Source organism: Apodemus sylvaticus, chromosome 5 (genome assembly GCF_947179515.1).
Source record: "Apodemus sylvaticus chromosome 5, mApoSyl1.1, whole genome shotgun sequence".
Classification (NCBI taxonomy): Eukaryota; Metazoa; Chordata; class Mammalia; order Rodentia; family Muridae; genus Apodemus; species Apodemus sylvaticus.
The window spans coordinates 7,696,294-7,722,112 of record NC_067476.1 but is presented as its reverse complement, the minus strand read 5'-3'; the positions used below and the strand labels follow the sequence as shown (position 1 = coordinate 7,722,112).

Genomic DNA, 25,819 nt, shown 5'->3' with positions numbered 1-25,819 from the left:
GACAAGGACAAAGTCCTACACTGCACAGCAGGTTACAGCCTAGAGATAGCATTAAGTTTGTTTAAGTATATTCCTGAGGCCCCGGCAGGATTAAAAACTGGTTAAATGACTTGCTTTAGGCTTCAATATAATTAGTGGCTAAAACTGGAATTTACTATTCACAGAACTGATATTTTCATCTTTGAGCCCAATTCTTCTCCTGTAAAATGGAAATAGACCATGTCAGAGCCTGGCATCAAGCAGCATTTAGAAGGTCACCGGTGATGTTGTTAACTACCTCAAGCCATAGAGGCTCTTGTGTTGGCAGGGAGTTGAGACCAGAGAGACTTAAGCCCCCAAAGCAAAGAAGCATCTGCACACTGGGGCACCCATGGGCAAGGTGAGACATTCCCTCCTGTCCTTCCCAGCCTCTAGACTATCTTACCTGATCTGGGGAAGGATGGTACATCAGTTTCCAGTGCTGTCAGCCTGGTATCTTTCATGGTCACTGGAGGGAAAAAAAAAAAAAACCACATACATAAGTATTTATAGTAACCTTAAAATGAAGGAAAGCCTGAGACCTGAGCAGAGGGAGTTTAGAATGCTCTAGTGCAGCTCTGCCCCACCACCCTTGGAAGGCAGCACCTGCTTCCCAGTGCACTGACATCCTCTATCACTCTAGTGAGGAGCTCTAGAACCTCCTCTCCTATGCACTATCAACAAGAGGGCATGGTGACTCTAGAATAGAGTCCTCTTACTAGCTCTATAACCTTGGGCTGTTTACTAAGTCACTAATGTTTTGCCTTGAGTTATTTTCCATGAAGTGAAAATGTCCTCAGCCCCAACACCCACACGGGATGGGATGTTGAGCTCCAATGAGGACTGCACAGAGTGGGTGTAGTGGTGAGTTAGCAAAGCACTTAGTAGGCCTGCATCATTATCCTTTCACAGGCCACACTCCTCTCAGCCATGCTATGCTGCCTTCAGAGCACTTAAATTCCTCAGTCAAGAAGGCATCAGAACCCCCACTTGAGCACCAGGCACATCCAGCCACATACCTAAAAGCCTCCACCTTGCCCCTCCTCAGCTAACTCTTCATTCTTCCTAGGCCTTCTCCACCCTCCCACTGCCATGCTCCATCAGGCCAGGCTCCTGGTCCACCAGCAGCCTATACTGGTCACTTCCTAAAACCCCATTAAGTAAGTATGAGGAACTGTAGGACACACTGGGGAGCAACTGCAGCCTACTCCGTACTTGGCCCCAGCAGTCACCGCAGGGACTGGTAAATATACAAAGCCTGATTCTGCCTTCCAACAGCACAGACTAAGTCTAATCCTACCAGACAGGAATAAACTATTTCAACAGCGGCATCTACTTTCCTTCCCCTCTACCCTACTTCTCTCCATGCTATTCATTATCCATGTCAAAAAAAGAATGTACATGAACATATTCTAGTTTGGTTTTAAACCATGAGCTGAGCCCTTCAGAACTAGTGAGACGGTTTAGAGGGTACAGGCACTTTGATTCCCAAAGACCTACATGATTGGTAGAAGAGAGCCAACTCTTTCCACTTGTCCTCTGACCTCTACACATAAACAGTGGTGTGTGTACATACATACATACATACATACATAACAAATAAATATGTAACTTAAATCATTTTTCAAAATATATGGGTCATTAGCCCCAAGTTTAGGGATTATTTGATTGGACAACTGTAAACTCCAGGAGGACAGGGGTCCCATGCTTGAGATACCCAGGACTATCTTGGTACCTAGTACACAAAAGGAAACTATATCCATTCTGTCTGTTCCCTAGGATACCACTACCGGCTCTGCCTGCCAGTCCTGGCTCCACACCACAGACATAGACTTACATGGGGTAGAGGACAAGCTCTGGAATGCACAGTGCTGGTCAAAGTCAAACAACAGGATTGAACACCTCTCCAACACAGTCTCTGCCCTAGTGACAAGGCAATCACAGTACCACATGGCACACATTCAGGGAGCCATGCCAACTGTCTCAGTGGCCACTGAAAGTCTGCAGGCAGTGCTGCTGGCTACTGGCCCTACAAAAGGTCTGGCCAGATCCTGAAGGAAAGAAATGCTACCTAGCTGCTTCCATTCCACTAAGCCACAGAGCTGAGCTGGTGTGAGAGCCTCTCATCTTCAGAGCCCTAAAATCATCCGTTTGTCAGTGGGTCATACTGTCATCCTCTAATAAGGTAATACCACTTGGATCTTCTACCTGAAAAGAGTGCTTAAGGTGGGGAGAACATTAGGGTACAGAAAGGTGAGATCCTGCAGCCTGCCCAGCTAAGGCCACTTTGCTAGACAGAACACTACTACAGAAACCTGAGTGGGGTACATCTTAACACTTATCATTTCTTTATCATTATGCTTAACAGTAAAGTAATGGGACTGGACTGGCATCAGTTGTCCATGGTACATTAGAGCCTACCTACCAGTATTCTTTTTTTAACTTTTTTTCATGTATACTACCAGTATTCTTTTTTTAACTTTTTTTCATGTATACTTACATCTTGACATGGGAGGGGCGTTCCACTAGGCATAATATTCATGCCAGTAAAGGGAGATGCAAAGCCTGAGTCTGTGCAAGTGAGGGGTCCTGCTTCTTCAAAAGAGGAGAAAAGGAAAATGTCCCCAGATCTTTAGAGTTTTCCTTCCTTCATATTTGATGCAAAAGGTGTGCTGACTATAACTTCATTTCTATAAGCAGTCTTTTTAGCTAAAAATAAAAGGTAGGCATGAAGAAGACAAGGGCTTTGTGTATCAGCATGATGAGAATGGAAAGAACGAAAAGAGTTCTCACAATTTATCTTAATTAATTTCAATCTTTAGATATTGCCAGATTGTTTCCGTGTCTGGGATTATGCTCCAGAGCAATGGCTATCATTAGCAGCACCTGCATAAATCGTTTTACAGCCTTTGTCAGGACAGTGACTCAGATAAAATAGATTAACTATATGTCATCACCTCAGGGAGCTTTGTACCCACTGGTCTATAATATACAAAAGCAACTTACAGTATCAATAAGGGTATCTTTAAATGTAACCTGTCTCCACTGGTCTTGGTTTTATCTATAAAAGCCTAAAGGCAATTCAGACAGACTCCTGTATAAACAGACTCCTGCATCAAGTATACTTGAGACAGAGCAAAAATGTTACACAGCTGTATTTGGTCTAGCTCACGAACACAAAGGTGACTTAAGAGTAATATCCTATCAACTGGACCAAATGCTCTCAACATTAATGCACCCAAACAGATTAGACACTTAATTTGATTCTGTCTCTTGGGACGCAAAAGGAAGAAAGGGTAAAAGACCTGCTGATAAGGGTGTGATTTACAGTATTAGCAACTGTAGACTCTCTTGAGGTCACAGAAGCCAGCACAAAAGAGCTCCAACATGGCAGGCTGTCTGCTTATAATTTCTGTCCTGCAAGTCTCAGTGGATAATGGACAGGTCACAAAGCTCATTCAACTCAAAAGGTAACAAGCCCTCTAGTCATAGGCCCACAGGGCCACAGCTAGGTTCCACAAGTCATAGTTTTTCTTCAGATAATAGTTTAATTTGACTATTAGCATGAACAAAATTATATACCAAGAAAATGCAGGCAGGCTGGGCATGGTGATGCACACCTGTGATCAGGCAGAGTCAGTCAGACTAGCAAATCCCAGGCCAGCCTGGGCGGCAGAGCAAAACTGTCTCAAAAACAATAAAACAAAATAAAGAGATACCACATGCATATTTCAAGTAGTGAGGACATAGAGCATCCCTCAACAGAAACAGTGTTGGGCAGCTGAGTACAGTAGGCCATGCATGGAACTGCAGCACTAGGAAGCTGAGGCAGGGTTATGAAAACCTCAAGGCCAGCCTGGGCTACTGAGTAGGATAGAGTGAGAACCTGTCTCAAACAACAAAATGAACAAAAAAGAAAAAGTCTAGGGTAGAAAGGCACAGGGCTTGACAGCACAGGGCAGTGCTTCTCCACGTGTAGTCCCCACATCACCAGCAGTGCCCAGGAACTGACTACAAATGCTTGTTCTTAAAAAGGAGGGAAACAAGAAACAACCAGAAAGGTAGGCAAGTTCTTGAGCCTTGACCTGGATCAGAGTATGAATCTTAGGCAATGAACCTTTGAGGTGATTCCAACACCACTAAAGGTCAAGAACCAGGGATGGGGGTGGGGGCATTTCTTGAGATGCCTCAGCAGTTAAGTGGACTGGCTGTTTTGAAGAGGACCCAGGTTCAGTTCCCAGTACTCATATGGCAGTTCACAGCCACCTGTAATTCCAGTTCAAGGTCACTGAAGCTGAAGCCATCTTCCAGGCTCCTTAGGCAACTGGACACATTTAATGCAAATATACACACACTGGATCACACACAAATTTAAAAAATAATACTGAATTAAATCTTGGTGAAGGTGGAGGTACGGTAAGGAAAACCCAGGGAGAAAAAAGTGATGAAGACAAGAGACAATAAGGGAAAAACTTACATCAAAAGATTTTGAGGAAATGTAATGGGGCCCACCAGGTGCCAGCATCGACCAACTGCCAAGACCAACAAGCATTAGTATGTCACAGGCCAAAGTCTTTATAAATTTTTGTTTGTCTGAGACAAGTTCTCACTACATAGACCTGGCTGGTCTGGAACCTTCTATGTAGGCCTAGAGCTCAGAGATCTTCCTCCTTCTGCCTCCTGAGTGCTGGGACTAAAGGTGTGCACCACCATCCCCAGAATGATTACTTTTAAAGTATGGTACCTGAGGCTGAATTCCCAGTGAAGCAAAGAGAATCCAACACAGAAGTTTAAGAAAGTGACCTATAACACAAACAACATGTATGTTCACCTTCAAAAGGTAGCTACTTGGGGCTGAGGGGACAGTTTAGCTAGTGTGAAGAGAGTCAGCCTCCTCCTCCATCGCCCCCCCCCCCAGCAGCAGGCTCATATGTTTGAATACTTGGTCCCCAGTGCTAGACCAGTTTAGGAAGGAGTAGGAGTCTGGTCTTGGAGAAGAGTTGTCACTGAAGGCGGGTTTGGGTTTCAAAAGTCTACAGTATTGCCAGTTAACAGTTAGCTCCTCTCTCGTGTTCTCATTCACAGTCTCTCCCTCTCCCCTCCTCTCCTCTCTCCCTCTCCTGTGCTTGTGGATCAGATGTGAGTGCTCAGCTACTGCCCGGCACCAGGCTTGCCTGCCTGCATGCTGCCATGCTCCCTCTATGGCATTCACATACCCTACCTCTCTGGAACCATGAGTCCCAAATTAAATGCTTTCTAGTATAAATGCCCTTAGTCAAATAACAAGTCACTAAGAACCTGGAGAAGAACCCGCCTGGAAGGCAGAGTTTGACCCCAGCATCCATACAGAGCTAGGTGCAGTGGCGCACATCTAGTCCAGTGCTAGGGGTAGTGCCAGGGCTAAGTGGTCAGCAAGTCTAGCTTAACCAGCGGGTTCAAGGCCTCCACATACGTGTGTGTGTGTGTGTGTGTGTGTGTACACATTAAATAAATGGTGGGGCTAGTATGCAGCACAGTTGATAGAGTGCTGATCTGCCATGTACCAAGTCTCTTCATTCAACTCCCAGTATTGCAGTAAAATAAATGCATAAGAAAATTTAAAAAGTAGGCCTTTCCTTCCTACCAGTTTTTTAAAAAAGGTTTTTGATAAAGTCCAAGTGTGTAGGGTTTGCTGGGGGGTGTTGGTGGTGGTAGTGGTAGTAGTGATTTTGTTTTTGCCTTTTAATATGTATTTTGCTTAGCACCTGCAGAGGCCAGAGGACTGTGTCAGATCTGCTGGAACTGGAGTTACAGATGGTTGTGAACCCTTATATGTGGATGCCAGAAATTGAACCCAGGTCCTCTTAACCACTTAGCTATCTCTCTAGTCTCTAAATGTGTTTTTAACAGCAGTAAGCTATCTAGAATGCTAGTTGGGCTCTAAGCAAGGTTTATAACATTTCTAACACTGGTTCCAAAATCCCATTATTTATATATATATATATATATATATATATATATATATTCATTCATTCATTCATTCATTTTTGGATGATTGGGTATCAAATGTAGATACTGGCTTACAGATTTTTTTCAGACCTTAAAAGAAGAATAGATTTGCTCCCACCACAAAAAAAGTTTTAAAACCACTACCTAGCCAAACATAACTATGCATAACAGTAATCTCAAAAATCAGGAGGCGGAGACAGGAGGATAAGAAACTCAAGGAAAGCCTTGCCTACACAGTAATTCAGAACTGGTCTAAACAAACAAAAGTAAAATAAAATAAAAATCCTACTGACCTATGGGTTGGTTTAGGAGATTAACAGATTGGGCAGTTTATCTCAACACAACATTGGGTTCTGAAGCCAAGCAAAGTTCATCTCCTAGCTCAGCAAGTTTCTGATCCTTTCCTATCCTCCTCAAGGTTACTGGAAGAATAAAGGGGATCAGACATGGAAACACTTAGCTGTGCTTGGCACAGAACAAAGTTTTATAACAATGTTACCACTAAACAAAAGGTATTGCAGAATATAGAGTGTTTAGCAGCACAACCATTTACTAGCAGGTATTTGAAACAATAATAAAACCATTCTGTAACTTAAAATTGATACACTTCAAATTTGCTACTGTTCTCTGTGAGAGACACAATGTAGCATAAGTTTAACCTCCACAGGCAGAAAACCTGCTACATCTGTCCTCCATCACCACCCTGCTCTACCCTATAGCATCACCAGCATAGACAAGATCAAGCATCATGACCCTCCAGCCCTATTTATTTACATCATGACCTGTAAGATTCAGGTCAGTAGCTACTATGCCTTGTTTGGAAATAATGCTGTACATGTAAGTCACTTTATTCATTAAATGTCAATCTAAACTCATTTAGCTATAAAATATATCCTTTTACATTAATTTTCCAATTTCCTTATATACCACACACACACCCATAAAAGGAGGGACTAGAAGAAACTGACAAGGTCCTAAGGTCACATATCTTTTATATGTATATAAATATGTATATCTTTTTATTCTTTCTAATTAATATTGACATTAAATCAGTAATTTTTAGCAACTACAGACTTAAGTAAAATGAAAAATTAAGCTCAAATTACTTTATGGGAAATCTCAGTGAAATTTAAATGAGTATGCACACCAAAAATATTGAGTATATACACAAAACTCTGTTACATAGTTATCAGCTGATGATCCAAGATTTTTAAAATACACATGTTCAAAACAACAACAAAATGCTCAACTATTTCACACACTTTTCTTTCATGCCTGTAGCCAATAAGACTTGTCTTTAAAAGGGAGATGTAGAAGAGAACATCGGAGAAACATTGTTTAAAGGTAAGCAACTTCAGGGTCCCATCCAGCCCAGGAGTCACTTGTTTCCTTTGTCATTACAGAACTATTAACAAAGAGTCAAGACCAAGTAACTTTGCTGTGTGTTTACTAAAGCTCAAGAAGATTCTGAATCACAGAAATCTGGTTTTAAGGATACCCAGTCAGTTCTAGAAGTGAATACTCACTCAGTATAACACTGGAATTAAAATAATAGTAACAACAATAACAATAATAATAACAATACCTGCAGCCTCAAAATTTTTGAAGACAGACAGAATAGACAAAGTCAGCTGTGTGTAAAGTTCAAATTCACCACAACTTCACAAATAGGCTAGAAGATAGCTTAAGAAAGCCTCTGCAATAAATTATAAATTAAAAGAAGCAAATAGCCAAAATGTTACTTAAGTCCATATACCTTTTTGGTACACAGAAGCAGACTTCTTTCAAAACAAATACAAAAAACAAAAACAAAAAACCAAAACCCATGCATCTTCAAGGGCAGAGTACACAGGTATACGTACTATGAGACCCACATATTAAGCACACAGAGGTTCAGGTAAATATGCTTGGGATTCTTTGCTTCTAGTAATTCTGTTCTCCTGTAAACATTATATATTCAGGTTTGTGTTAGATCTGCCCTGGTCAGACTGTTCAGTTTCCTCTCACAAGTCTGCTCAGAAACCATCATACCACAGCAGCAGCAGGACCAGGTAGCTCTGCTCTTAAGCCAATGAGGAAGAGTGCCGCTGAGACACAAGACTGCAGATACTTCAGCTTATTGAAAACATGCACGAAACTGGCAGCCGCTTCCTTCTACCTGGGAATTCAGGGACATACCAAGTGTTCACAACACCAAGAGATACATGAAGTGAAGAAAGCTTACATCATCTGCCCTTCTCGCCCCATGATGTAAGGGTGTTTTTAGAGGAGATATTAACTTTAGTAAGAAGGTATTTTCTATTCACATCCTCTATAAATACCCCTTACATTTACACCAGGTGGTTAGAAAGTCTGAACAGCCTCGTTTGCCTGATGTATGACTGTTAGAGGGGCATTTCCTTACAAAACTCTAAATCAGTTTCCCTATTTGCATATCCCAGGTTTATTCTGCGCTGCTCAACTTAAGAATCGCAGGTGGGTTGCTCAGTAAATCAAAGGCTCCCAGAAGGTTAGGCTCTGTGATGCTTCTTGGAATTTACCACTGCTCTTTCCCGGTCTGTTTGAATGTAGATGACTCCAACTTGATCCTAAAGTTATAAATCAAAATATCTCAGAAGAGCATTAGTCTATTTTAGTACTTTTACAGCTTACGCTCCATAAAGTGAAGTGCTAATTCTATACTTGTTTTTTTTTTTAAGTAAGGGTTTCAGCTTTTTTTTTTTTTTGCAGTGAATACCATCAGTTTTATGGAAAAATACAAAATACTTTGTAATCTAATTTGGATTAACAAATATACAGTGCTGTAAGAAACAAAAGCATAAGACATACAAACCAAATGCACCCTGTTCAAAATCTCTCACCACACACACACACACACATCTACCTTGGTCAAATGATTATACATACTTAATAATAGGCCAGCTTTAATCAAATAACAGACAAATGGAACCAGTCAGATCACAATTCCAGTGCTGTCTCAGGCTGGGGGGGTGTGACCTTGGGCAAATTATCCCAATCTCTACAGGCCTCAGTTTCTTCATCTAGAAAAGCTGTAGATTGCTTCTCCTTTGTCCAGAACCAAAGACAGGATGGCTACTAAGCACTTCAAATAGCGTCGGGTCACACAGGCACCCCATATCCCATCCATCCCCCCCAAAAAATGATAGTTGCGGTTACTGGCGGACCATACTCCCCGCCATCCCGCCATCTCTCCCATCCCAAATCCAAAACGCAAGAAGCCAAACTCTTTTAATCCACAACACAAAGAAAGTGCTTGGATTCTAAAAAGGTGTCTGGGACAGCAGGCAGTGGGGTCCTCCAGTTCCTCAAATGAATGAATGAGCGTTCAGCAGCGGCTGGGCTGGTAGCTGTCTCTAACGAGCACCTCTGCCTACTTGGAGGTAACTGTCTTTCAGCATCAATTAAACACCCACAAGTACACCGGGAGCCAAGCACTCGGTTGTGCACACTCTCACCGAGACAGCGGGCGCTGGGCAGCCTCGAGTGCACACAGGCGGCCTTCATTCATTCTCCACCCCGAACCCCGGCGGCTGCGGTCGAGTCTCGCGCCGCGACCCCACCCCCGGGTCCCCGTGCTCGGCCCGGGGTCTCTGACCTGCGCGGCGCACCCCCGCGGGAGCCTGTCACCGCAGCAAGCGAGGGGGGCGGGTGAACGGGGCCACCTCGGCCCCGGAGCTGCAGCCATCCGTGCCTTCGGAGGGACCAGGCCCACCTCAGTTCCCCGGGGCCCCACCAAGCCAAGCCGAGCCCCGCCGGAGCCAGCGCGCGATGAAGGCGAGGAAGAAGCTCCCTGAACCCCCTTCCCTGGACCCCCGACTCGAGCAACGCGCTCCGCAGCGCCCCACAGCGTGAGGACACGCTGCCAGGGCTGCCCCGAAAAGCCCACAAGGAAAAGAAGGGGAAACACCCCCGTACTCACCCACCGTCTCCTCCCCCTCAGCTGTTTACCTCACAGTCCCTCCAGCCTACAGGGCGCCGCCATCTTGGACGCGCAGCACCTCCCCCTGGCGTGAAGCGTCTCCGAACGGCGGAGGCCTCCGCTATGAAAAAGAGTCCCTATCCGGGTCTCTCCTACGCTCCGAGCTAAATGTCAGATGACCAAAGTCTCAGCCTCTCCAGGTATATAAGGATATGCCACTTATGACGATACAAGATAACCGAGAAAAATAAAACAGAAAGAGAGTTTAATGTGGGGGCGGGGACGGCGGAAGGATCGCGAAGGTGGGGGCCCACTGAAAGATCTTGTGACTCTGAAGGAGGCCGAAAGAAGTGCCGGCGCAGAGGGCGGAGCCACGAGAGCGGCCGAGGGGTGGGGTGGGGAGGGGCGGCCACGTGATGGTGACAGGAGGCGCGCGCTCGGAACAAGCACTGTCAAAAACAAGCTGGCAGGAATAGGCGCAGTGGAGGGTGCTGGCCCAACTGAGTCAGGTGCCTCTGCCTTTGGCACAACTGCCACCTTTAGGGTCTCCCTGTGGGCGTTCCTATTTCCCAAGGAGCCTCTGGGGTCCGCTTGGATGGACGCCCTGTCAATCACAGCAAAAAGGATGGTGCTTTTTTTTCTCCCACTTTTTCCTTTGCAGAAGAGAGTCTGTGGAGTGACATGCAGAGACCAGCCTTAGTCAGAGGATGCAGTTTATGTTGTAAAGTCAGAATACCTTGATTTGCTTGCATGCCGTGATAAGGTGTCAAGTATATTCAAACCCACCGGCTGTAGTGCAAAGCTTTTTAGACGGATATCAGAATGTTTTTAGTTTTCATTTGTGGTTGTTTTCGTTGTGTTATTTTTTTAATTTATTATGTATTTATTAAGGTTTTTCGAGACAAAATTTCTCTGTGTAGTCCTGCCCGTCCTGGAACTTGCTCTGTAGACCAAGCTGGCCTGGAAGTCAAGAGATTCTCCTGCCTCTGCCTTCAGAGTGCTGGCTTTAAAGGTGTGCACCGTGGCTGCCACCTCCGCCGCCACCTGGCATTGATTATTTTTTGTTTTGGTTTGTTGTTGCTGTATTTTGTTGTTTTGGGTTGGGTTGGGTTTTGGGTTTTATTATATTTAAACTTATATAATAAGACCTAGTGAATGGTGATAAGCTGGAGCTGGAGAAAGGGTTAAGTATGGCAGCTCCAACCACCTCTAACTCCGGTTCAAGGACGTCTACCGCCCTCTTCTGGCTTTCTTGGGGACTAGGACTGCTCTCCTGAACTTACATGCCCGGGGCTTTCGTTCCTGTTCTTAAGCTAATTGAGAGGAGCCAGAGGATAAACTCAAATAATAAAACTCAAAGTACTTTAAAGTACCACAAGACTCAGTAGCACTGTGGAAGTTCTGTTTACTTCTGAGACCGGGTCTGAGTCTCTGCAGCTCAAGCTAGCTTTGAACTAGAGATTCTCTTGACTCGGCCTTTTCCCACTGCTTGGATTACAGAAGTGCACTATTGTCTGAGTTTGCTTTCTGTTGCTGTGTGATGAAGACCATGACCAAAACAACTTAGGGAGGAGAGCGTTTATTTCTTCTCACAGATCATAGTCCATCATGAAGAGAAGTCCTGGCAGGAACTCCAGACAGCACTGACTAGCCTGCTCTTAGAGCTCCCTCTGCTTGCCCCTTCCTACACACAGGACCACCTTTGCAAGACACTACCCACAGTGGGCGGGGCCCTCTAGCCCGTTACAGGCCCTCTGAGGGAAGCATTTTCTCAGTTGAGATTACCTCTTCCCAGATGATCCCAGTTTATGTTGAATCGACCAAATAAACAACCTAGCCAGCACAACTGCCTACTCTCAGGTTGGATTTTACATAAAAGCTGATTTTTATGAAGTAGAAGTAGGAGAGGAGGCTGCAAAGAAAATAACATCCCAGACACAGGGTGTTGAGGTTTATAAAACTCAGAGGGAGCGGCTCAACGGGCCTTGCCGAGATGTTCCTCCCCGCCCCCCAACCAGCCATGCGACAGACCTAATATAAAAAAAGTTTATTGGTGGGGTGGGAAGGGGACCTGGAGAAGGAGGTAGGGACAGAGAATGGAAGAACAGAGAGAAAGAGGGGGAAGAGGCCAGCCAGGACATGTGGGGAAGAGGGGAGGATGAAGAGAGAAGTGGGAGGGAGAGGAGCAAGAGGTCTTCTTATATGTCTGGCTCCCGGCTCATACAGGCTGGTGGAGACAGTTCAGGTGTCTAGTTAACTGTTGGGCAGAGCCTAGAGGAATTGCTAACACACGGAACAAGAAGAACAAGATCCTTGCAACAAGAAAATTCTTGGTGAGTTATGGAAATGAGTTTGGAGATTTTTTGGGTCCCAATTCAATATGGCCTGGGAGAAGAAAACAGGTGTCTGCAGAACCACATATTGAGTGGACTGTCGGAATGTGGAAGCCCTAGAGGGGTTTTGCTAAGGTAGGGGTCCTCTGGGAGAAACAGAAAAACGCTTTCTGTCTTTCTAGGCCCCCTCCTGCGAGCATAGTCCAGCCTATAGCACGGCTTTCTCCCTCATTTCCGTCTCTCGTGGAGGTCCTTGGAGCAGTAAATGGCCTTTTTAACCTGAGGTCTTGAGCCACAAGGACGTCCCAGAAAGGTAGCAATGGTGCCAGGATGCCCCGGGTCTGCTATTGTCATAGAGGCAGGTGGGAGACATTGTAGACTTCAGACGGAATTTGGATGCAGGTTTCCCATCATACTAACCAAGCAAGCCTTAGTCTCCACACACACACACAACAAGGAGTGATGTCTGAAGGAGCGGGGACTAATCCAGTATGCCCTGAAAATGTAGGCAGCGCACAGCCTCGTTCAGTTATTGTCAAGTTTGTTCAACCCGTGCTCACTGTGAACAGAGCATCCATTTTGAACATTCCATCTGCCCAAGCATAAGCCCCCGGGGAAAGGGAAGAGGAGAGCTTTCGGTTCTCGCTCTCAACTTCACTGGTCTATAAGCCATTTCACAAGAGTGGAGCCTTGCCTTTACATTTGCACCAGTGTGAGGAGTCAGGTATGCTCAGGGATTTCTGAGACCACCAGCGGCTGGGAGACTTACAGGGCCTAAGGAATCGGGGTTCCCCTCCTGACCACTTCCCTTAGCTTGCTGACCTCGTGGGGATGGAATGCTGTCACAGGCAGATGGGAGCAGTAAGGTGCTGCTCGGGTGCTGGAGAGAGGCCACAGCCACACTGCTTCTGTTTCTGTCTGGAAGAAGGCCTGTTGCCAGGACATGGGTCACCAGGGACCACTGAGGGGAGGCCAAGGATGCAGGCCGATTGACAGCCTGGCCAGCAGCTATTTTACCAATCCGGGTTCTCCGAGACTGATTTTTATTTCTGAGAAGTTGTTATCAGACCGTCTCCTTCCACACAGCACCCTAGAGCCTCCCTGTGCCAGGGCCCCCCTAGCCGTGACCAGGGTGGGCAGATGGTGTTGATTTGATGCAGACTGCGGGCATCTGTCACTTTAGTCCGTGTGGCATTGTCTCTCTTCTGAGGCAGTAAACTGCCCTTCCCCCTTTCTACTTGTGGTAGTGGCCCTGGCCATCGTGGTGCAGGCCACCAAACATGAATCAAGCCTCAGCAGGGCAGATTCCTGTCTTCTAGCTAAACCGATAGCCCCAGTTTGAGCACGTGACTGGGACTTTTGTATGGAACTCTTCTACCAGCACATACCTTCTTCAGCTTGTAAAAGACCATCCCGTATGGGCGTGTGGACTTTTTATTCCTTCATAGAAGGAGTGGGCAGAGAGGGTCCCTGGGTCCTCACCTGAGCATCTGACCACTCCTTCCAGCAAGTTATATGCTACTTACTCTAGTTGCACCTGGCTTGGGATCTCAGAGACAAGACAGGCTAAAACAATGTAAGCAGGGAAGAGAATGGGAAGAAACTTTATCTATCCAGGCACGGAGGAGCCATCTTCCACGCTGGGTACAGACCTTCCATTGTGACTGTTCTAGGGCTACCCACTCTTCTTCCATAGCTCCTAAGCCACAGTCTCATAAGCCTTATAAACTCACTGGTTCACTGCAGTGAACATTGGCGGAGCCTAACGTTGATTGTTAAGACTCTAGAAGGAGGCAATGGAAGGCATTGCATTGTCTCCCCCACTCCCACCCCCAAAGGAAAATTCTTGTTAAGGCGTTTAACCAATAAAAGTGCTTCCCTGGGTGTGTAAATGCAAGCATGTAAAAAGATACTTGCCCCCTTTTTTCTAGGTTCACTAAACCAGGGTAGGGAGGCTATACAAGAATTCTGGCAAAAACAAAAAACAAAACCAAAATCAAAACAAAAAAAACCCTCAGAGTCCTGAAGGACCTAGGAGATCGGGTTTTTTTTTTTTGGCATGTAAGCATAAGGGTTTACATTTGACCCCAAGAACCCACATAACAAAGCCAGGCATGGAGGGACACCCTTGTGATATCATCCCTGGGGAGATGAAAGAGGGTTGGGAAGAAAAGCCCCACAGTCCCTGGTCCCTGCGGAGTGGGAGCTGACCACAGCTCCACAGTACCTGGGCAGCAGAGAGGAAGGCCTCAAGAGTCTTGCTGGAGAAGACAAGAGCCCAGACCCAGAAGAATACAGATTTAATGACAAGAAACCCAAAGCCCTAAAGACAAAGGACAGCTTGTAGGACACAGGCCACTGCCAGTGACATGGCTGTGCCTCCCGCCTCGGGGTGGAAAACATTTCTGTGGTTTTCAATACATTACTCTTGCTGACACTGGCTTTGGACAAGAAGCACAGGCCGACTGTGACCATGAACGTTGTCTTTTCCTGGATCACAACTCCAGGACTCAAATCCAAGTGGGCAGCTATGAGGACTTCTGTGATAGCACTGCCCCACTGCCCTCAGCACACTCCATGCATGGCCAGCTCTTTTTTTGGTTTTTTTGGATTTGGTTTTTCGAGACAAGGTTTCTCTGTATAGCCCTGGCTGTCCTATAACTCACTCTGTAGACCAGGCTGGCCTCGAACTCAGAAATCCGCCTGCCTCTGCCTCCCAGAGTGCTGGGATTACAGGCGTGCACCACCACCGCCCGGCCCAGCTCTGTACTTTTGAGAATGTTCATCTCCCACCAAATTGAACCGTTCTGTTGCCCTAGTCAGTGAGACAACCCTCTTTAAACATCTCAAATCAAGGTTAAAACAAACAAACAAAAAAACAAAAAAACAGACCTGGGGTAGGTCTGTTTAAGAGCGTTTGCTGCCCTTGTACAGAACAACTGCCTGTAACTCCAGGGGCTCCAACACCTTCTCCTGGCATCCTTGAGCACTTGAACTCACAAGTGTACACAGTGGGAAAACACTAGAGCCAAAAAGGCCTTGGGGAGGAAAGAGCTGATTTTATCTTACATCTCTATGCCATGTTCCATCACTAAATGGAATTCAGGGCAGCAACCTGGAAGAATACTGCTTATTGACTTGCCTTCCATGACTTGTTCAGCTATCCTTCCTCTGCACCTGCATAGGGGTTGGCGCCACCCATAGTGGTCTGGGCTCTTCCACATCAATCATTAATCAAGAAAGTACCATATGGGCTATCCCAATTTCATAGATGTGTTTGCTCAGCTGAAGTCCCCTCCTCTCAGTTGATTTTAGCTTGTGTCAAGTTGGTTTTAAACAAAACAAAATAAACTAATAGTTTGGCAGTGGTGGCACATGACTTTAGTCCCAGCACTTGGGAGGTAGAGACAGGCAGAAGTCTGAGTTCAAAGTCAGTCTGGTCTATAGAGTGAGTTCCAGGACAGCCAGAGTTGCACAGAGAAAACCTGTCTTGAAAAACAAAGAAACAAACAAACAAACAAACAAATAAAATAAAATCCAGGGACGTGGAGACCAACTGTGTGATGAAAAGACCCCTGGGCTGAAGAGATGGCTCAGAGGTTAAGAGCACTGACTGCTTGCTCTTCCAAAGGTCCTGAGTTCAATTCCCAGCAACCACATGATAGCTCATGATCAACTATAAAGGAATCTGATGCCCCTTCCAGTATGCAGGTGTACATTCAGACAGAGCACTCATAGATTAAACAAACAAACAAACAAACAAACAGACAAACAAGGAGTCCTTTAACAGAAGTGGCGGGGCTGGAGGATAGCTCAGAGATAAAGAGCACTGTCTGTTCTTTCAGAGGTCCTGAGTTCAATTCCCAGAAACCACATAGTGGCTCACATATAATGACATCTGGTGCCCTCTTCTGGCGTGCAAGCATATATGGAAGCAGAATGCTATATACACAATAAACAAATCTTTTTTTTTTTTTTTTTTTTTTTTTGGTTTTTTGATTTTTTGGTTTTTTGGATTTGGTTTTTTCGAGACAGGGTTTCTCTGTATAGCCCTGGCTGTTCTGGAACTCACTCTGTAGACCAGGCTGGCCTCGAACTCAGAAATCCGCCTGCCTCTGCCTCCCAGAGTGCTGGGATTACAGGCGTGAGCCACTACCGCCCGGCTCACAATAAAGAAATCTTAAAAAAAAAAAAAAAGTACAGAAATCAGCGGTCCAGAAGCTGCTCTTGTCACATGCCATTGTGGTCATGCAGTCCCAAGGCCCTGGGTAGGCCTGGCTGTCACCTTTCTTTCCCTGCCTCTACAGAGAAAATCCCTTGTTGGGGGATTGTGTACCTCTGCCGAGAATCTTGGATAGTCTTTGGTTTTTGGTTTGTTTGTTTGTTTTCGAGACAGGGTTTTTCTGTGTAGCCCCAGCTGTCCTGGAACTCACTCTGTAGACCATGTTGGCCTCGAACTCAGAAATCCTCCTGCCTCTGCCTCCCAAGTGCTGGGATTAAAGGCGTGCGCCACCACTGCCCGGCTCAGATAGTCTTTTAATTTTTTTCTGACAAAATTGTGAGTGAACTTGTAGCTCTTCAAGGTCTTCCAAACCCAAGTTTGGTTCTCAGCACTAGGGAATCTGACTCCCTCTTTTGGCCTCAGCAGGCACCCATATTCATGAGGCACATACTCACACACACACACACACACACACACACACACACACACACACACGCACATACTCAGACACACACACACACACACTTTAAAAATGCATATCCTGTCTCTGGTACTTAATGTTTTTATCACATATTTCACTTCTAAGTAGATTATAAACCTTAATAAAAAACACTTATTATTTTCTTCTCCTTAAAGAATCAGTTACTTGCTGAGTATACGGAGCCATCCCAGCACTCGGGAAGCAAAGAAGATGCATCTCTGAGTTTGAGGCCAGCCTGGTCTACAGAGCAGGACACCAGGACTACGTAGAGAAATACCATCTAAAATAAAATGAAAAATCAGTTGCACTGGGAGCAACAAAGACAACTCCATGGTTAGGGGCACTTGCTCCCCTTGCAAAGGATCCATGGGACAGCTCACAATGACTGTGACTCCAGCTCCAGGGGAGTAACAGCCTCTTCTGATTTCCAAGGGCATCTGCACACACACAAGAACATTCCTCAACACAGATTTACATGTATACACATAATTAATTGTTTAATAAATCTTTTTAATTTTTATTTGTGGATTTTCAAGACAGGGTTTTTCTGTGTAGCTTTGGCTATCTTGGAACACCCTCTATAGACTAGGCTGGCCTCAAACTCAGAGATCTTCCAGTCTCCCTCCCTCCCTAGTGCTGAGATTAAAGTCATGCACCACCATACCCAGTATATATATAAACTACATTTTGTTTTGTTTTGGGATAGTCTTAACATATAGCCCTGGACACATGGAGCTCAATATATATAGACCAAGAATTTATGCCTGCCTCTTCCTTCCATCCACACCCAACTTAGAATCAACTGCCCTTTTACTGTAAGTAGATGCTTTGCCTACATGTATGCCTGTGCACCGTGTGGTGACCATGGAGTTACAGACAATTGTGAGCTGCCACAAAGGTGCTGGAAACTGAACTCATGTCCTCTACAAGAGTAGCCTCTTACCCACTGAGCCATCTCTCCAGCCTCAAACCTACTTTGTACATGTATGTATGTGTGTGTGACAGAGAGAGAGAGAGAGAGAGAGAGAGAGAGAGAGAGAGAGAGAGAGAGATCCTTGGCCACACCATTATGGAGCCTTGGAAGTTCAAACTCTGCAGGGTGTGTTTGTAAGTTGTCAAACAGGGGGAAAAAGAAATCCTGCAGGTCAAGTCCAAAGGCCGACTATAGCAAAACTAACCCAGGCTCAACGGAGACAAGTCTGTTCTACTCAACCTTGTCCAGTTTGTCATGGCCCACCCACTTTATGGTACAAAATGTTCTGTGCTCATAGTCCACTGATGTAAATGCTAATCTTATTCAAAGTACTCTCTCAGAAACATCCAGAATAGACTGCACTTGATCCCTCAGAAGTACAGGAGAGGGATACTCATGAACTTTATAGACCAGAGAGACAGGAATGTTTAAAGGCAATTATAATACCACCCAGCAGGTGTTCCAGTAGACTTAAGGAAAGAGCACACCCAACACCTCTCTTGCTGATGACAACACTTCAAACACGGAGAAGAGCAGTTAGCCAGGAAAACAGAAGCCTGTTAAGACCAGTCTAGGAAGAGCAAGAACGTGTGTGTGGAAACAGACAAGGACAAGAAGGCCAGAGCAGTCAGGAAGCCTCCAGCCTAGCCAGTCTAGGAGGTCCAGGAGACGAGACACAGGTGACATGGACCCAAACCCATGCTGTTCTGAGCTTCTGCATGTGTATGTGTAACCTTCAGAGTAACCCAATCCAGTAGCTATAACTTTATAAAGAAATTGAGTAAACTGGGTGGTGGCACACGCCTTTAATCCCAGCACTTGGGAGGCAGAGGCAAGCAGATTTCTTGAGTTAAGGCCAGCCTGGTCTACAAAGGCAGTTCTAGGACAGCCAGGGCCACACAGAGAAACACTGTCTTAAAAAAACAACAACAACAAAAAAAAAAAAAAAAAAAGAGGAGGAAGAGGGGAAAGAAACTGAGTCACAGAGTCTGGCCTCAGTCATCAGTTAATGGGCCTGCACAGGAATCACTGCAGAGGTGAGCAGGCCAGGTCCTGAGGAGGCCAGCACATGAACACACTTCATCCTGATGTCTGCTTGGGTGTGGAGAATGGATGGAGGAATCAGGGCCATTTCAGATTGGACTGATGAGCTCCAGTTTCAGAGAAGGACGCTGTCAAAAGCAAACAATCAAAACCAATGAGGGGATGAACAGAAGAAAGACTTGAAGTTATCCTGTGGCCTCCACATGAATACAATGGATGAGTGCACTTCCTGTGTACACACACACACACACACACACACACACACACAGCTTGCTGCGCAAAGCATAGATGATATTCATTCATGTGCCACACACTTCAGTAAGTGTGTATGGTCCATTGAGATAGCATCATAACAGTGCATGTTTCTATATACTAGTGAGCCAAGAGGCACTTGCCTGCTTAGGCCAATGTGGCCTTGGCCATGGTGCCAGCATGCCCAGGGACTGGTGCCTGGGCCCCCGTTATAGAATTCTATTAACCGTATTCCCAAGTAATCCCAAAATGTTTCCTAGGACCCAAGAAGAGTCCCACCAACCCTTCCACACCACTTGGCCCCTGTCCAGGACTTTCACCTTCTCCTTTGCCTCCTGCAGCCTCAGGGTGGAGCTTCCTCGGAGTCTCTTGCAACAAGGCAAAGGCGGAAGTCACTGGAAGTTTATAGAGCAGTAACCAAATGCCAGGTGTTTCATTAATGATCAACCCACCATGTAAATTCACAGAGCCTGCCTGATTGGCCCCAGGCTGACACCGGCTGCTCTGTCCTTCTCCCTTCCTTTCCCTTTCCCTCCCCCCCCCAACTCTGACCCCTAGCTACCAAGACTTCTCTTGAACATGCAATTAAAGAGAAAAAGGTCAGAGCACGTGTGTAGTCAGCTGCTGGTTTGAGTTCTCCTGAGAGCTGACTACAGTTCAACGTTCTCCTGATGACACCCAGGGGAGTATCCTGCAGTCTCATTCTGCAGATGCTAAGTCTGAGGCCTGTTCACCCTGTGCTGCTGCTGTGGGTCATGTCCAGCTGTGGTGTATAGCCCACACGCCGCAGGTGGAGGCTGCCTGTCCTGCTGATTACCAGTGGGACTTTATGTTTTGTAGATTGAGACATCAAGATTACAGGCGATAAAACAAAGGCCTTTGGAAAGAAGGTGAGAAGGGGTGGGGGTGGGGCGCTTCTTTGCCCTGGCTCTTTCTTAGGAGTCAAGTGAATTGCTTTTCTCAGTGCTGTCACAAATACCTGGCAACGTCTACATGAGATGAGAAGGGTTGATTTCCACTCCAAGTCTGAGGGTACCGTCCGTCATGGCATGGAAGATGGCTTGGGGCCCTGGTCACACTGCCCCTGCAGTCAGGAAGAACACTGGTGCCCAGTGCATTTCTCCTTTTAACTCAGTTCAGGACCTCAACCTGTGGAATGGCACCCCCCTCATATTCAGGGTGGGTCTTTCCACGTCAGTTAACCCAGGCTAGACACTCCCTTACAGACCTGCCCAGAGGTCTTCTGGCTAGTTCTAGATTCTGTCATGTTGACAACTTTAACCATCATATTAGGTAACCCAGGGAGAGACTCAGTTTCCCTTCAAGGTTGGCAGCCTGTCTGGCCCTTCTCTGAAATAGCTTCCCCAGGCAGGCTCCTCAATCTCATCCCACTGGCCTCTTGTAGCAGGAAGTTTTATTGGTTCTGCCCTGAGTTATGACACACACATGCTAGCTGGCTACTTCTCGGGCGAAGGAAAGGAGTCCAGAGTTCTGGCCATCTCATGTCCAGGCAGCTCACTTGACTTTAAAAGGTCAGGTGATGCCCAGGAGTGGTGACATACATCTTTAATCCAAGCACTTGAGAGACAGAGATCTTTGAGTTTACATCTACAGAGTGAGTTCCAGGACAGCCAGCGATGCTCAGAAAAATTCTGTCTCAGAACAAAACAAAACAAAGCAAATATAACAAGCCGAGCAGTGGTGGTGCATGCCTTTAATCCCAGAACTCGGGAGGCAGAAGCAGATTTCTGAGTTCAAGGCCAGCCTGGTCTACAGAGTGAGTTCCAGGGCAGCCAGGGCTACATAGAGAAACCCTGTCTCTAAAACAAAAACAAAATCAAAAACAAAAACAAAACAATCAGAAATGACATCCCTTGAGGTAAGGGAGTCTAAGGCATAAACAGAGGGGATTATGGGTAAAAGTCCTGCATTCTCTGTGATGCCCACCCAGGGTCCCATGTGCTCTCTCCCTTGATAAACACCACACCTGGCCTTGCATGCTGAGCCTTAGGACAAGCCTTCAGCTGTGTGTGGGATAGCTTCAATATTCTTGAGAAAAATCCACAGAAAATTCTAACCTAAGAAGCCATTGTGAGAAAGGCACAGACAGGGTTCTCAACAGTCTTCCTAAACCCAGTGCTGGACGTGTTGGAGGAAGGATTTGAACTCTGTTCCCCACTACACTGCTCTTCCTGCCCATCATGTCCAGTAGACCAGGGGCTCACCCTATGTGCTTTCTCGGAATGTTGCCTCATAGGAGGACTTTGAAAAGCTCTTTCTCCGCCTTGGGAAGATTCTTCTAGCCACATGGCTACCCAGGCAAATGTCAGTAATGATGAGGTTGAACTGAAACCATTACACTCACACATGATGGGGGAAAGATGAGAGAAGGGGAGGGACGGGGAGTGGGCAGCGAGACAAGGAAAGGAGACAGGCAGATGGAGACACGGTGAGAGAAAAGGGAAAGACGAAAATTGAAAAGACATTAACATCTAAAATATCAATAAAGAGGTGAATTTTAAATCTGTATTTCTATTTGACCGTATGTTATTCTTGTGATTCAAACTGTGCCTTTAAATTATTTTTGTTTTCAGACTTTTTGTTCAACGAAAAGGAGGAGAGAGTGCCACCGTGTGGCCACTTGGTAAATTACTTCTCTGGAAGAAGAGTGCCTACAGTATGGGAGAGGCTCCCCACTGAGGGTCAGGCTGATCCTGGAAAGAAGTCTGGGCTTGGAAGAGGCCACAGCCCACCCTACTCCACCCCCAAACCCCGCCTTGGTCGAGTTCAGGTCTTCTCTTCTCTGCTGCCTACTACCCACCGGTCTTGTACTTCAGGCAACACATGCAAATGGGTGTTTTCCTAGCACCAAAGCACATAAAGATAAACCCCAGACTGAGCCAGCTCTCTAGAAGCCTCACAGAGGGTAAAGGCCAGCCTGCCTGTTCTCAGGTTCTTCCCCTTCTGTGTGTGCAAGTGTGAAGGCCAGAGAATCATGTTGAGTGTCTTCCTCGGCAGTTCTCTGTCTGAGACAGGATCTCTCATTGGACCCAGAGCGCACTGATTGGCTAATGTCGAAGTGCCCCTGGGATCCATTTAATAAGTGCTTAGTCACAGGTGCATGAGGCCCTGCCTGGCTTTTTACATGGGTCTTGGGAATCTGAACTCAGGTCTTTATGCTTGTGGGTGCATTCTGTTTGTGACTTAAAAGTTTGGTTGAGGCTGAATTCATTGGACTAAGTTGTCTGGGTGGAGAAGAAATGTCAAGGTGGCATAGCATTCAGGGCCTGGCATTGTGACTGGATCACAACACTCAGTCATCACTACAGTGAAAGAGCAAAAAGGCAAAGAGAGAGAGAGAGAGTCAGAGAGAGAGGGGGAGAGACAGAGAGATACAGAGAGAGACAAAGACAGAGAGAGGGAGAGACAGAGAAAGACAGAGACAGAGAGAGGGGGAGATAGAGAGGGGAGAGAGAGAGAGAGAGAGAGAGAGAGAGAGAGAGAGAGAGAGAGAGGGAGGGAGAGAACAAACCTTTGGGGAAAGGACCAGGAATGAGCTTAAAGGTCCAGGCAAGGCAAACAAGGAAAGCACCTGTTTAAAAGGATTAGCACCACTACAGAGAAGACTTGGCTCCAGGGAGATAGCTCAGTGGTTTGTTTACATGCCTGTCACCAAACTTGACAGCTTGGGTTCAGTCTCCTGGTCCTACATGGAGGAAGCAGAGAACAAGAACCCACAAGTTGTTCTATAACCTTCACACAGGTAGCATGGTGGGTGCTTACCCACACATTAAGTAGATAGACAGACAGACAGCAGACAGACAGACAGATGCATAGATAGACAGATATATAGATTCACAGATACACATAGATGCACAGACAGACAGATAGATACAGATACACACTGATAGACAGATAGATAGATAGACAGACAGATAGATAGATAGATAGATAGATAGATAGATAGATAGATAGACAGCGCCTTTTCTTGATGTAGATCCTGAGTATTGAACTCCAGTCACTAGGCTTGTGTGGTATATGCCATTTTCCACTGAGCCATCTCGCCAGCCCCACGTGTGTATGCCTGTGTGCATGCACCCCATCATCATCCTCATCCTCATCTTCATCATCACTACCAATAAATAAAACAACTTCTTTTTTTTAAAGATTTATTTATTTTATGTATATGAGTACATAGTAGCTGTACAGATGGTTGTGATCCACCATGTGGTTGCTGGGATTTGAACTCAGGACCTTCGGAAGAGCAAGCAGTTAGTGCTCTTAACCACTGAGCCATCTTTCCAGTCCATAAAACAACTTCTTAAAGAGAGAAGCCTTCTTTGTCTCTTTTCTGGGATAATAAGAACGACCCTGCCTATCAAAAGCTCCAACTTGTAAAAATACAAATTCATTTGAAAGGAGGGCTCCTGACCTGAGACTATGGCCAAAAGACCCTGTGTTGAAAAGCAACCGCCCTAGAAGTGTTTCTGAGGTTCACTCCCCAAGATGCACTGAGGCCACTCAAGCTGTGGGAGCAGGGGAGCAGACAGCATCCCAAACCTAACTTTGCAGATGTGTAAAAGGGCAAGAGTTGTGGGTTACAGAGGCTGCACCAGTGGCTTTCCTAGAAAGTCACTGAGACCAGGGAAAAGGCACTCACCTCTCTCTGCTTCGAGCAGCTGCCGTGTACCTCCTTCCCCACCACAGATCTTCCCTCCTGAGGTTGCCCCTCTTCATGCATTTTTGCCACAACAATGAGCAAGGCAATTAGCCCATCTAGACAACGAAGGCAGATGAGAATCCAGACAGCGTCGCCTCAGCAGCGCCTGCATCCAGCTGGATCTGGCGAGGCTGTTAGGCTGGGGCTGTCAAATGAGTGAACATTAGAGCTGAGATGCTGCCCAGCTCAAGTCTCAGCACCTACGTGATAGCGCAAAACCACTCGTAGCTCTAGTTTCAAGGAACCCCATGAATTTCTTCTCAGGTCTACAGGTACCAGGTTTGCACAGAGTGAGCACACATCCTGTTTGGTTTCAGACCCTGGACCAAAGACTGAGGTGCATATTTTATATATCAAAGCAGACCTGGCCTCCAGGTTCTCCCAGCATCCCTCAGTCCCTACCTGGCACACCCTGCCCCCAACCCTAAACTTTCCAGCCCAGGGACAGGGTGCCCCTCCCCCAGAGGTTCTTTCCTATATAATCCAGACATTTCAGTCTCTCCCTCTCTCTCCTCTCTCTCTACCAGCGCACCCTTTCCCTCTTTCTCTTCCCCCTCCACTTTTCTCTCCCCATGGCGACTTCTCTGGCCCCACTCCTTGGGACCAGTGAACTCACCGGAGAGCAACTTCCCAATAAATCTTCATCTAATCTGGCTTGAATTGGCTCACTTTGCTGGTAGAGAAATAATTTATCTCGTATCTGCAGGCAAAACACTCAAAACACATGAAATCAATAAATCTAAAACAAAAATTCTAATAGCTTGTATTGAGTTTCTGCAACTGTTGTCTGAAAGTGAGTTGTTGTTACCTGCTAGAGTGCTGATGAGGTGGAAAACACTGACTGCTAAGCTCTGATGAGTTTGTTTTGGGCCCGCAGGTAAAGGGAAATCAGGGGTGGGCGGCTTTGGCCCGCCCCCTTCCTGGCTTTTGTGTCCTTACTCCTCTTTATTCAGTCTCGTACTTGAACTTGGCTGTGGCCGGTTCCTTGAGGTCCTAGCCTCTAGCTCTTTGCCTGTGCTGTTTCTCAGTCACTGCTCTCAGCCCAGACATCCATTTAGAGGCCACTTCCTGGGGCTGGAGGGATAACTCAGTGGCTAAGGGCACTGGCTGCTCTTCCTGAGGACCCAGGTTTGATTCCTAACACCTGATCACAACCTTCTGTAACTCCAGGTCCAGGGGAATCTGATGCCCTCTTCTGACCCAGGCCAGTACTGCGTGTTCACGGTGCACACGCATATGTGCAGGCGAAAACGCATACATATAAAATAAGCAGTAAACAGAAGTCACTTCTTTCACTGGACCCCACATCTGGGTCCATGCTCCAAAGTTCCGTGCTCACACTGCATTTCCCCCTTTCCATCACAGTGCTTGTTACCCCAAACCTTCAGATTGCTCTGCCCCACCTCACAGGCCAGGAACCAGTTGGTGTGGCTCCTTGTCTAAAACCTGCTGTAGTCTAAATATGCCCTTCCGAGATGCATGTTGTACCCACCTACAACAATGACACGGGAGGAGCCTGGACCAGGAGGTCTCTGTTTTCCTCATCCTTGGCTTGGTGCTGCTATAGATGGGGCTGTGAGGGGCTGGAAAGCTCAATGGTTAAGGATGCTTGCTGCTTTTTCAGAGGACAATAGTCTGGTTTCTGGTTCCCAGTACCCACTACCCCTGCCAAGCAGCTCGCACCTGCCTTAACTCGAGCTCTAGGGCTCTGACACTCTCTTCTGGACTCCTTGGGTGCTGAGTGCGTGCACAAACACTCAAATGCAGCCGTATGCATATGCATAAATAAAAATAAAATGTTTAAAGAGTACTGGTGGGATAAAAGCATTCCTTTAGTCTTCTGTCATT

The 25,819-nt window shown here is 46.3% G+C and overlaps 1 protein-coding gene across 5 annotated transcripts in view; it reads right to left on the bottom strand.

Annotated features, from left to right (window-relative positions):
* The window catches only part of Tsc1 (TSC complex subunit 1), a 48,355-nt gene extending 38,321 nt beyond the window's left edge, over positions 1-10,034 (bottom strand). Inside the window, exons 1-2 of one of the 5 annotated variants that reach the window (XM_052181980.1) lie at positions 9,947-10,034; positions 425-487 (exon numbers count right to left, since the gene is read on the bottom strand). The gene's annotated coding sequence lies outside the window, so the exon portion shown is untranslated. Of the gene's footprint in view, positions 1-424; positions 488-9,622; positions 9,756-9,946 lie in introns of those variants that run through there. The other 4 variants (XM_052181981.1, XM_052181982.1, XM_052181984.1 and 1 more) reach the window with 4 other exon arrangements.
* Positions 10,035-25,819: the final 15,785 nt, after the last annotated feature.